We start from the raw sequence: 10,673 nt of genomic DNA, 5'->3' as shown, positions 1-10,673 counted from the left end.
AGCTATTCCCCCCCCCCGAGAATGGACTGTACTGTGATAGGGTTAGGGAATACTACTTTTGAATCCTTCTTTACATATAGTATTAGTTGCAAACAGAAAGTTTACACAGCTGGAAGTCAGATTCTAGTCTAGTCCTTAGCCTGCTGTGCACATTTTCTGTCTGCAGGGAATTATTGAAATAAGGGTATCCCCTGTTGTGTGCTAAAGTGTGCCGCTGTGTCGACTCCTGGCAACCACAGAGCCCTGTGGTTTTCTTTTGGTAGAATACAGGAGGGGTTTACCATTGCCTCCTCCCATGCAGTATGAGATGATGCCTTTCAGCATCTTCTTATATTGCTGCTGCCCGATATAGGTGTTTCCCATAGTCTGGGAAATATACCAGCGGGGATTCGAACCAGCAACCTCTGGCTTGGTAGTTAAGCCATTTTCCCGCTGTGCCATTAGGTGATTACTTTGGGTTTAATATCCACTTCCAGAGGGGTAGCAGTGGTAGTCATCTGCAGCAAAATAGCAGTGTCAAACCACCTCAAAACCTAATAAATTGTTAGAGTATATGTTTTAATGGACTAGAGTCTTCTTCAAATACATGAAAATGGCCCCATCTGTACTGCTTGCATTTCATAACCTTTAGTCCCCACAGCTCAACTTTCCCCCTTTCTTCCCCCCCCTCTCTGTGTGTGTACACCCATGCCAACTGAGAATAACATCTGATGAAGTGGTCTCTAATCCACAAAAGCTTGTCCTGTGATAATGAGCAGGTTCAGATGTCATGTGGAACCATGGTTAATTCTAATTAAGATGTATTTAACAAACCTAGACAGGCACCACAGATGATCGCCAGATCTTGGTTTATTTCATCATATTGTGGTTTGCCCCTTCTCCTTCCCTCACATGATCCAGGCTCACCTCTCTCTATGTGAGAATCTAGCGAGGATGGAGCTACTGAAACAAATCAAAATTAAAACATGGTTGCAAGTTTGGGTATCATGGAGACCATTTTTAGGACAAACCAACAAAATTCAACCCTTGGCCTTAGATGGTGGGTTGACTGCCCCAAATAGACCAAATAAACCAGTTTGTTGCCTGGTGTGGGTTCAGACATTCAAACTAACCAGTTAGATAAAATAAACCATGATTCAGTGTGATGTCTGAACCCATCCATAACCATCCTAGTCTTTCAAGTCCCTCAAGGTCCTTTGTTGCATTTAATTAAAGGCCAGTCCTATTACAATATAAAGTTGACTTGTTGCCAGCATGCCCTTATCTGAATGTAATCTGCAACTTACATGAGGTCAGTGCGGTGGTGGAACCAGAAAACAAGTTGTTCTGGTAAGAACTAATCTGCCCACTTTCCTTTCACTATAATCTTAATTGATAATTATCATCCTCACAAGTTAGCTCACTTCACCTTTTAACCACACGCCCACCATCTTGAATTGGGTGGATGACATCATCACAAACTATGCCATTGAGCTGCCCCTATGTGTCCCCACACTTGTAGCAAATTTGGTTTGAATCGGTTAGGCAGTCCACAAGTTAGCCCACTTGCGCCTCTAACATTAATGTGTCTGCCATCTTGAATCAGGGCGGATGACATTATTTATTTATTTATTTATTTATTTATTTATTTGATTTATATACCGCCCTTCCAAAAATGGCTCAGGGCGGTTTACAATTAACAATTGTATTAATTGTATTAATTAATTATTACAATTACAATTGTATTAATTAATAATACAAACCAAGCCATTGAGGCATGTCCCTCATGTGTCCCTACAGCTGTAGCAAATTTGGTTCATATTGGTCCAGACACTGCAAAGTTGATACAGGGACACACACACAGTGCCGGGTGATCTCACAAGCTTTCTTTCCTTAAGGAAAGTAGGCTAAAAAGCTGAGGGGGGCACAGAAGGTGCAAAATGTATTTATGGGAGGGTGAACTGCGTCCCCCATATTAGATTTCTCCAATGGGATGGGAAGGGGGAGGGCAAACTACTTTGGGGGACACTCTCCAGCCCCACCGGCACTGAAGTCCTGTAAAATCTTTCGGGGCGGCAGTTTACCTCCTTGCCGCCACTTCCCCCTCCTTGGCCAGAAGTGGCCAGAAGTACGGGTGTGTGTATGCACATGTTGCGATCGCGTGCAAGCCCGTCTGATGTGCGCATGCGTGCCCAGTACTTCTGGCCACTGAAGGGGCAGCAGGGAGGCACACTGCCACCCCAAAAGATTTTACAGGACTCCGTTGCTGGCTGGGGGAAAGCGGGGGAGAGGGGTAAGTGCACCCTCCCCCGCCCTTAAAGTCCTACTCCCCCCCACCAAACGTTCGAACTGGCCAGTGTTCAAACTTCAAACCTGTTCGGAGGCCTGTAAAAGGGCCTTACCCGTTGACTGCTGAGAGCAGTGAGGAGGGTTCCTTCATGCCAGGGGCAGCCGTCTCATGAGGCAAAGGGAGGCGGTTGCTTCGGAGGGCAGATTATTGGGGCACCTGCAGGGTGGCAAGATGGAGTTGCAATGCGGGACCAATCTGACACTCACGCGCTTTGCAAGAAGTGCCTCTCTTCACACGCCTTGCAAAGCTTGCAACAAACAGGAGGAGAGGAGAGGCGGCGGCTGGCAACCTTTCCTCCTCGGTGCCACTTCCAAGGCTTGCAAAGGTTGACTTTGAATGGAAGCTGGTCCCCAGCCGGCACAAGGGGCAAGGCAGCTTTACCCGGACTCTGGACCCGGGAGTAGAGCTTCAATAGGGCGGATGGGTCTGAAGAACCACCGCCTCCTTGTCTCCCTGAGCCACCATGCCCTGATAGGGGCAGCCACTCTCCGCTCCGCTCCCCTCCCCTCCCCTCCCTGGCTGACATCTGCTCCCCAGTCTCCTGGACAGTTTTTAGGGGGGAGAAGGTCAAACTCTTCAGCCAGGCTTTTGAATGGGAGTATTGTTTTTACTGATCCTGCTTGGTGTTTTATGTATCATTCTTAATAATAAATTATTATTATTAATGGGTTTTTAAATTTTTAAATAGAGGTTTTATTTTTATTCTTTTATTATCTGTACTTTTGTATTTTAATTATGTATTGTTTAAATTATATTAGAAACTGCTTTGAGATCATCTGTACCTTTGTATTTCAATTATGCATTGTTTTAATTATATTGTAAACCACTTTTTTCATTTTATTTTAATGAAAAGCGGTTTATAACTCAAACAATAAATAAATAAACTTGCACACACACACCCCTTATGATCAGTAAAACCAAGGACAGATTCTTATATAGGAACATAGGAGGCTGCCATATACTGAGTCAGACCATTGGTCCATCTAGCTCAGTATTGTCTTCACAGACTGGCATTGGCTTCTCCAAGGTTGCAGGCAGTTATCTCTTTCAGCACTATCTTGGAGAAGCCTGAGTGAAGAATCCTTCTCCTATCTTGGAGAACCCTGAGAACTTGACACCTTCTGATCTTCCCAGAGCAGCTCTGTCCCCTGAGGGGAATATCTTACATTGCTCACTCACACTTCTAGTCTCCCATTCATATGCAGCCAGGTCGGACCCTGCTTAGCTAAGGGGACAAGGCATGCTTGCTACCACAAGACCAGCTCTCCTCGCATTGAGACTGATTGAATGAGATTCTGAATTCTCAATCAATGCTGCTGCTGCTGTTACTACTACTACTACTACTACTACTACTACTATGGATATTTATATATCACTTCTCAACTAAAGTTCTCAAAGCAATTTACTCAGGGGAAATAAAAAAGATGGTTCCTTGTCCTAAAAGGGCTCACAATTTAAAAAGAGACACAAAGTAGACAACTGCTCTCCTCCTGCTAAATATAAGAGAATCAACCCTTTAAAGATGCCTTTTTGCTCAGTTTGCAGGGGTTAGCACTGTAAATGCTCACTTTAAAATGGAGATTGCAAAAGTATCATGAATATTATCAGGCTTCAAATAGATGTCCATAAAACCGGAGAATGCTCCAGCTTACGGCTACAGGAATTTTGATGTTTCAATATTTATCTGCATCAGCTCCAGGGTTCTCATTACAAAATCAATGAAAAAGATTATTATTATTATTATTATTATTATTATTATTATTACATTTCTATCCTGCTCTTCCTCCAAGGAGCCCAGAGCGGTGTACTATGTACTTAAGTTTCTCCTCACAACAACCCTGTGAAGTAGGTTAGGCTGAGAAAGACGTGACTGGCCCAGAGTCACCCAGCAAGTCTCATGGCTGAATGGGGATTTGAACTCAGGTCTCTCCAGTCCTAGTCCAGCTACTCTACTCTAACCACTACACCACGTCTCTGAAGTACTGTAAAAATATAGGCAGCTGCAGATCTAAGTACTGGGAGGAGTTTTTCAGAAAGAGAATAATACAAATGAGGGGGAAAGTCCTGAGGTCGTACCACCTTCAAGATTCTAGCCCACAACGTTTATGCTTTTAATAGAGTTGTTAGTCTTCAAGGTGCCGCAGGACTCTTTGCTGACACAGACAAGCACAGATACACTTCTGGAAGTTCATACAGATGAATGCATCACATCTTTAGGCTGTTTTATAGAATTTACCTGAAACAATCTTTCGTTGAGAGTCCCAGATCCATATGCTTGGGTACAGACAGCGAGTCTCACAAGGGCACTTCCTTTAAAAATTTTTAAATAATATATGAACAAAAATTTAGTAATGCTGCTTCTGTGATCCTGGAAGAAAGGGGTCTTTGCCTCGGTGTGTAGTTCTGTTATAGGTGGTGCTCTTTCTGGCCGCACATCATCTTTGGCAAAAGTGCTCTGGCAACTAACCTTCAACTTTCTATCTTTTACCTTCACTGGGAGGCTGGAGAAGGGGCTTGCCTCCTGGTGCTCATTGGCTGGACTCCAGGTGATGTTTCTTTGCCTGCTGCTGCATGCAATAACCAGTAGACCGTGCTAGAGTGTCACAGTGTCGCACTCCTATTCTAACTGGGCAAAGAGGCACCTTTTAAAAGTGGTGATTCTCTTTATTACTCCACAAACTAGCACTTGGTAGGGTTGCAATGAAGGCCTTGGAAAGGATATTTAGATGCCGCAATATGTCTATATCTACAAAGATTATAATTGTTCGGACAATGGTTTTTCCCATGACACTCTATGGATGCGAAAGCTGGACTTTGAAGAAGCAAGATAGGAAAAGTATTGACGCTTTTGAATTTTGGCGCTGGAAAAGACTTTAGAAGATACCATGGACAGCCAGGAAAACAAACAAACAAACAAACAAACAAACAAACAAACAAACAAACAAATGGATAATGGAACAAATCAATCCAGAATTTCCACTCGAGGCACAAATGACCAGACTCAAACTATCATACTTTAGACACAATATGCGAAAACCAGAGGCGTAGCTAGGGAAGAGGGCGCCCGTGTTCATCCTTCTCTCTGGCGGCCCCCCAGAGTGAGGGAGATAATGAAGAATATAGGGAGGGATGGAGCTGGAAGGCCCTCAGGAGCTGGGGGCCCGTGTTCTTTGAACCCTTTCGCTCAATTATAGCTATGCCCAGCTCCCCTGAGAAGTCCATAATGCTGGGAAAAGTTGAAGGAAAGAGAAGAAGAGGATGACCAGCAGCAAGGTGGATGGATTCGATTATGACAGCAATGAATGCACCACTGAGAGTCCTTAAAGGCCAAGCTGAAGACCGATTATCCTGGAGAGAATCTACCTATGTGGTTGCTAGTGGCTGACACCGATTTGATGGCAATCAATCAATCAACTGGCCCTATCCAGCCCCAGTACAGCATCCCTCCAGTTGCTGTTGCTGGTGTCTTTCTTAAAGGATCTTTTTAGATTGTGAGCTCTTTGGGAACAGGGAGCCATTTTTATCTATCTATCTATCTATCTATCTATCTATCTATCTATCTATCTATCTATCTATCTAACTACAGTATGTAAACTACTTTGGAAACATTAAGCCATATACATCTCTTGATGTTGTGTGAGTTCCCTTTTGCACGGTATTTATTTATTTATTTGATTTGATTTGATCTCTATACCACCCTTCCAAAAATGGCTCAGGGCAGTTTACATAGAGAAATAATAAATAAATAAATAAGATGGATCCCTGTCCCCAAAGAGCTCACAATCTAAAAAAGAAAAATAAGATAGACGCCAGCAACAGTCACAGTCATTTGGAAATTAGCATAAGATAAATTCAGAGTGGAATGTGGCTTCAGGTCAGGGAAAACTGGTTCCAGCATCATCAGCACCCTGAAGCTATTTACCAGACAAAAGGAGCAACTGATACTGGAGACACACCACTGAGAAGTTCCACCCTTTGAAGTTCCACCCTTTGAGCAAATGTCCTTGCTCAAGGATATTTAAATCACAAAGGGAAGTCTCTGGTATATTGTTAAGGAAATAGTTGTGTACTTGAGTTAAGAAGGGATGAAAAGAAGGAAGGGAAGAAACATTCTGTAGCCTACTGAGTCAGACCCTGGGTCCCTCCAGCTCAGAATCGTCTACACTGACTGGCAGCAGCTCTCCAAGTTTCAGGCAGGAGTCTTTCTCAGCCCAACCTGAAGGAGCCGAAGACTGGACCTGGGACTTTCTGCATAGAAAGCAGATGCTCTGCCTCCAAGCTCCAGACTCAGCCCCATCCCCTAGTGAATTTCTGTGAAGTACTTAAACATCATGCCGATGTCTTGAAAATGTATGAAAGATACTTTGGTGGTAGAATTTATGCCACAGGAGAATCACATTTTATTCTATGCCTTCATGTTCCATTGCTAAGTTGTTTCTCCCCTGAACAAGGGATGGGGGGGCGGGCACCATATTGTATTCCTACAATAGTTGTGCTTACTGCTTCACATGTTATGGTCAATATACATACAAAAATGTCCCCATGATGGTTCGGTCTGTAGCTGCCTCTGACTGCAGCCTCTTTATAGGCTGAGAAGAGCCGACCGTAGCCGTTCATCCCCAAAGGAAACACATCTGAGGGGAACTGGCAGGTTTTGTTCTCCGGCCAGGCAAAAGTCACTCCTCACACTATCATCATCATCATCATCATCATCATCATCATCATCAATTCGATTTCTATACCGCCCTTCCAAAAATGGCTCAGGGCAGTTTACACAGAGAAATAATAAATAAATAAGATGGAACCCTGTCCCCAAAGGGCTCACAATCTAAAAACAAACATAAGATAGACACCAGCAACAGTCACTGGAGGTACTGTGCTGGGGGTGGATAGGGCCAGTTACTCTCCCCCTGCTAAATAAAGAGAACCACCACATTAAAAGGTGCCTCTTTGCTAAGTTAGCAGGGGTGGTGATGATGATGATGATCCAACTTCATCATCCAACTTTTTAGTTGGATGTCCAACTTTAGTCCAACTTTAGCACAAATGCTGCAATTAGATGTTTACGTGACATTCAGGTATGCCGCCGTAGTTCTTAGCGCCATCTGCTGACAATCTGCGAAAAAGCTGTGTTTTCAGCATGGCTTTTTCACAGATTGCCAGCAGATGACACTAAGAACTCAGGCGATGTACTTGAATGTCATGTGGATGCCTCTTTGCATCTCCCACCATAATTTGCACTGAAGAGCTCCTTGTCGGTCAATCTACGTTTAGAGTTATTCACAAGCTACATTCAACATGTGCATGCAGCCTCTACTTCAAATTCCGGGGGGGGGGGGCGTTTCCATGTTGACGTTTAAAATGAATGTGTGTCCTGTCATTCACATGAATCTGCCTATGCACATACAGATACAGTCCTAATTTGCGTTCCATAAACTGGAAGATCTCTAAATAGAAGACACAAGACTGTGATCAGCGAATAGCTTTCCTGTTCCTTTTACACCATCACGGACAACCCTGCACCAATTCTGTCAGGACATGGGGGCCACAGGGCCTGTGCTTGGCAGCTCTCTGTTCCCTTACATACCCTATTATAACTGAGAAATTTTAGCTGTCGGCTGTCGGTGACTGACCAGGAGAGGGAACTTGGGGTCCTGGTGGATAGCTCACTGAAAGTGTTGATTCAATGTGCGGCAGCTGTGAAAAAGGCCAGTTCCATGCTAGGGATCATTAGGAAGGGGATTGAAAATAAAACGGCTAATATTATAATGCCCTTATACAAAACTATGGTGAGGCCACGCTTGTACTGCGTACAATTCTGGTCACCACATCTAAGGATGGACATTGTAGAACTGGAAAAGGTGCAGAAGAGGGCAACCAAGATGATCCCACTTGAAGAACTTGTTAGGATGGGCTCTACTACAGCTATGAAGGTTATTAAACAGCGAATAATAGATACTGACCTACAGGTTGAAGCCTCCAAAATACCTAGAGGTTTGTATATAGGTAACCAGCTTTACAATCTTAAGCCTGCTGATTACCTAAGTAACATAACTTTTCCTAAATTTAGGCGTGCCTTGACCCTTGCACGTCTTAACGTTCTTCCAACATCTGTGCTTAAGGGAAGGTTCAAGGGGATTCCTTATGTTTTGCGCCTCTGCCCCTGTGGCCCAGGTGCTATTGAGTCGACTGCACATTTTATTCTTTACTGTGACCTCTACAGGGATGCCCGTTTAGATTTTATTTCACCCTTGTTGAAGCCTTTTCCTGGCCGCTCAGATGACTTTTATCTTGATTTATTACTGTCTAAATTTGATAGTATGAGTACTAACTCTGTGGCCAAGTTTTGTTATATTGCTTGCAAGTTGCGTATTACCATTTTATGATGTCTTACTCTCTCCTTCTTTTTTTGCTTGTTTTTTATTCTGGTCATTGATCGAAATAAAAGCTGATTCATGATGATCAGGGGCCTAGAACACCTTCCTTATGAGGCAAGACTACAACACCGGGGGCTATTTAGTTTAGAATCATGCATGGTGTGGAGAAAGTGGATAGAGAGAAATTCTTCTCCCTCTCACATAACACTAGAACCAGGGGTCATCTCATGAAATTGATTGCCGGGAAATTTAGGACCAGCAAACGGGAAGTACTTTTTCACACAACGCACAACCAACTTGTGGAATTCTCTGCCAGAAGATGTGGTGACAGCCAACAGCCTGGATGGCTTTTAGAGGGGTTTGGCTAACTTCATGGAGGAGAGGTCTATCAACGGCTACTAGTCTGAGGGCTATAGGCCACCTCCAGCCTCAAAGGCAGGATGCCTCTGAGTACCAGTTGCAGGGGAGTAACAGCAGGAGAGAGGGCATGCCCTCAACTCCTGCCTGTGGCTTCCAGCAGCATCTGGTGGGCCACTGTGTGAAACAGGATGCTGGACTAGATGGGCCTTGGGCCTGATCCAGCAGGGCTGTTCTTATGTTCTTAACTAGGCCTAAGTATGTGAAACTGTAATAGATCAAACTCTTCCTTTGTTTACCCCTCCCTCTGTTTCCCTCACCTTCCCCTGCTGTTTCCTTTGCATCAAATTTTAAATTATTAGCTCCTTAGGAACGGTTTTTTGGGAACTTTTTTTATTGAGATGTCAAACTACTCAAAAGTTATGGTACAATTATGGTGCTTACAGAGCCTGGAGCATCATACAAAATATATACAGGTAAAATAATGTGTACAAAAGGAAATATTTACAGATTGAAATGCCATACAATCTGCCGGAAAAGTATACAACAGTTTGAGAGCGAAACATAAACCAGCTTTAGATACACCTCTGGAGATATGAAACAAAACATTTATGTGATCGGTGTGCTGGGGGGGTTCACCTCCTCCGTCCACTTCCAGACAGAAGCTCCTTGAGGCAGGGACCAGTGTTCTCTATAACATGGATTCCCAGACGTTGACTACAACTCCCATAATACCCAGCCAAAGGCCTTTGGAGCTGAGGATGCTGGGAGTTGTAGTCAACAACATCTGAGAATCCCTGTTACAGGGAATACTGGCAGGGATATACCCTTTTGTACTTTAAACCACCCTGCTTGCCAATATGTAATCTTGTGGAAAACATGTGAAGAATAGGAATAAGAATAGGCATACCACACTTGCCAGTTGTAAATCATAGGAAGCTAAGCTTCTTAACAAGGAATCTTAGGAACCCACACTTGGCAATAGTGAAGCATAGGAACAATATGCTACCACTGGGGAATCTGAGGAATACCATGCCTGCCCCAAAGTAATAATAGAAAAACCACACTTGAAAATAGGGGACAATCGGAGAACCAGGTTTGCAGTAATAGAATAACACACTTTTTGATACAGAACAGTAGGGAAAAATTCTGGAATGGCCCAGTCGCTCCCCCCACCCGACTCTGGGTTGAGGATGCAAAGGTGCAGGGTCTAATTCCACTCAAAGGGCACAGGCGTCTAATTCTACTCAAACAGCACTTGTGTATTCGGCGGGACCTTCCCAGAGCAGCTGCAGGCTCAAAATTGGCAAAAGTTGATGTGGCCCAGTTGCCTGACAAGCAGTGTCTGGGGATGAGTCATCACTAGATTCTGCTCAGATCACATTCGTGCATGGGTTCCCTCGATACGAGTGCAATCTGAGCTGAATCGGACAATGCATCCCCACTCCAACCCACAGGCACCCCTATTGGGGTGGAGCAACAGGGCTAATTCAGTCATTTCCCACTTTCCCCTACTGGCGAGCATGGTTTTCCTACTCGCTATTAAGAGTGCCTTCTCTGTCATGAACCCTGTTGCCTATTAAGATCATCTAGAGAGGCCAGTTTATGGC

The sequence above is a fragment of the Hemicordylus capensis genome, chromosome 6, assembly GCF_027244095.1.
Source record: "Hemicordylus capensis ecotype Gifberg chromosome 6, rHemCap1.1.pri, whole genome shotgun sequence".
Taxonomy (NCBI): Eukaryota; Metazoa; Chordata; class Lepidosauria; order Squamata; family Cordylidae; genus Hemicordylus; species Hemicordylus capensis.
This window is presented reverse-complemented; position numbering follows the sequence as displayed.